Source organism: Nuphar pumila, chromosome 6 (assembly GCF_984573655.1).
Source record: "Nuphar pumila chromosome 6, dmNupPumi1.hap1.1, whole genome shotgun sequence".
In the NCBI taxonomy this organism is placed as follows: Eukaryota; Viridiplantae; Streptophyta; class Magnoliopsida; order Nymphaeales; family Nymphaeaceae; genus Nuphar; species Nuphar pumila.
In genome coordinates, this window is record NC_143254.1 from 56,403,436 (window position 1) to 56,406,271 (window position 2,836).

Consider the following 2,836-nt stretch of genomic DNA (forward strand, 5'->3'; position numbering starts at 1 on the left):
ATAAGTTCAAACTCTTTCTTTAAAAATCTACTTTTCATGAGAGATGTGTAAACATGTGCAAGAACGTAAACAGAAATATCCAGGTGTGCAAACTACACCCTCCCCCATGCTTGAATGACACTGTCCCAGTGGCACTCCCCCATGCTTATATGAAACTAAGTGAATGCACATGAGAAGAAATAAATGAGGGAAAATAGTAGAATGACCTGACATGAATTAAAAATGCATGTTCTATGAATGTAATAAATGCAATGTATACATGACAAAACATGAAAACCATGAATGGATAGAAAACAAAAAATAAAACCAAATAAAATCTACAAATCCTAACAACAAATGTAATATTATACAGAATATGGGTTGCCTCCCATAAAGCGCTAAGTTTCATGTCCGCAGCCAGACGGATCCCTGGAAAAATCCTTCATCGTCCATGAGATCAATGGACATGAAGTCAGACTCAATCGGGCTCTCTATGAAAAATAGTGTCATCTGTGACACTGCGCACTGTGTTTCCATCCTGTCTACCTCTAAATGGTTCGAAGTGTCCGATCCAACTCAACTCACCTATCTGATTTTCAAGTAATTCTAGGTGATCCTCTTCTAGTGATTCCTTATCCTCCTCATGAGGTGGATCACTCAATAACCAAGCATATTCTGCTTCTACGAGGTCTTGAATGACATCAACCTCGAAAGAAGCCTCCTCAACAGCAGGCCCCATAGCAGCACGAAAAATGTTTAGCCGCATCTTCCTATTTCTGAATGACACATCCATCGCACCAGTGCGGCAATTAATGCACGCGTTGGCGGTAGCTAGGAAGGGGCGACCGAGAATAATAGGAGTCTGCTGTGGGCTATCAACTCCCTCCATATCTAATATCACGAAGTCAACAAGGAAATAACAATCCTCCACCTTGACTAAAACATCTTCAAGTATCCCTCTTGGAACCTTGATAGATCTATCTGCAAGTTGAAGAGTCATAGGTGTAGGTTTCATCTCTTTCAATCCAAATTGGTCATAAAAGAAACCCGGCAAGATGTTAACACTTGCCCCAAGGTCGAGCAATGCACGCCCAACAGTGATGTTTCCTATGACACGTGAGATGATAGGAGTCCCTGGGTCCTTGAGCTTAGGTGGGGTTTGATGTTGCAATACTGCGCTCACCTGCCCAGTTAAATAAATCTTTTTCTGCACATGGGAAATCGACTTCCTTTTCTACGTACAAAGTTCTTTGAGGAACTTTGCATATGCAGGGACCTGTTGAATAGCATCTAGTAAGGGGAGGTTTATCTGAACGTGCTTGAATATCTCAAGCATCTCTTGCATGTTCACTCCGGACTTACCTCGTGCTCTCGGCCTCTCTAACGCCTCAGGAAAGGGGGCTTTGGGAATGTAGGATGGTGAAGGCTCAGATGGAAGAACCTTCTCGCTTTCCTGAGGTAAAACATTAGGGACAGACTGCTTCTCACTTATCTTCTCTCTTTCTTCTGCAGCCTCCCTCGCTTGGTACTGCTTCCCACTCCTAAGGGTTACTACTTGAGCTTGCTCTTTATGTGCATCGGTCATATGCAAGCTACGCATGGGTTCCTTTCCTTTAGGGTTAACAATAGGCTGGCTAGGCAATGTCCCCTCACTTCGCCTGCTAAGTGCCTCGGCGAGCTGCCCCATTTGAGTCTCTAATTTTGCAATAGACTGGGTATGTGAGCTCAAAGCTTGCAAAATCTTATCCTCAAAAGACTGACTATGCAAAGGCTCATGAGACTGGGGATGAGTATAAACAGGTTGGACTGGGGGATAACTGGATCTTTGAAATCCAGGCGCATAACCGCCTTGACTTGGTTGACTCTGGGAAGGGTTGGGGGGGTGGATCTGTGAGTTGCGCCATGAGAAATTGGGATGGTTTCGCCAGTCCGAGTTATAAGTGTTGGAAAATGGATTAGGTACGGGCCTAGCGAAGTTTTGAGCCATCTGAGCTTGCTCTTGGACAAACTCAGGATGTTGTGGCGCAACAGGGCACTCGAAGACATGGTGTGCAGGACTCGCACACAACGCGCACACCTGCATGGCAGGGGAGGGACCCAACAAGAACTGATCTAATTTCTGGGACAGTTGGTCTACCTTGTTGCTCAACTCAAGGTTCATCCCTAACTCAAAAATACCTGCCTTCTTAATGCTATCCTGTGCAGGTGCAGCCCTATCGAACCGTGAGGCTGTCGCATGGTGCATCGAATTCTCACTCAATGTCTCAAAAAGTGACCATGCTTCATCCTCACTTTTGAGCATAAATGTGCCCCCACACGCGGCATCCACCATTTGACGGTTCTTTTCAGTAAGACCATCATAGAAATATTGCACCAGTTGCCAACGAGGCACCTGGTGGTGGGGACACTTGCAGAGAAGATCTTTCAATCTCTCCCATGACTCATGAAACTATTCTCCCTCAATTTGGGAAAAACTGGTTATCGCTTTACGAAACTGGTTCGTTTTACCAATTGGGAAATATTTCTTTAAAAATTCTCTTTGCATATGTTCCCAAGTGGTAATTTGAATAGTATCTAATGATTTTAACCAACTCTTCGCTTTGTCCTTCAGAGAGAAGGGGAACCAGGGTCAACCTCATCGCGTCATCTCCAAAGTTGTTGATTCGCACTGTCAAGCAAATCTCTAGAAATTCATCGAGATGACGATATGAGTCTTCATTGCTAAGGCCATAAAATGAAGGTAGCATCTGGATCACACTGGCCTTTATCTCAAAATGGTTTTCTCCTACATCAGGTCTTGTGATGCAGGAGGCGGGAGTGTAAGTGTTGGGCATGAAATACTCCCTTAGAGGACGAG

The 2,836-nt window shown here is 44.5% G+C and overlaps 1 non-coding gene across 1 annotated transcript; it reads left to right on the plus strand.

Annotated features, from left to right (window-relative positions):
• The first annotated feature begins 2,369 nt into the window (after window positions 1-2,369).
• LOC149834880 (small nucleolar RNA R71) lies at window positions 2,370-2,475 on the plus strand. The gene has a single exon (XR_016432883.1). It is a non-coding gene; the product is annotated as a small nucleolar RNA R71 (small nucleolar RNA).
• Window positions 2,476-2,836: the final 361 nt, after the last annotated feature.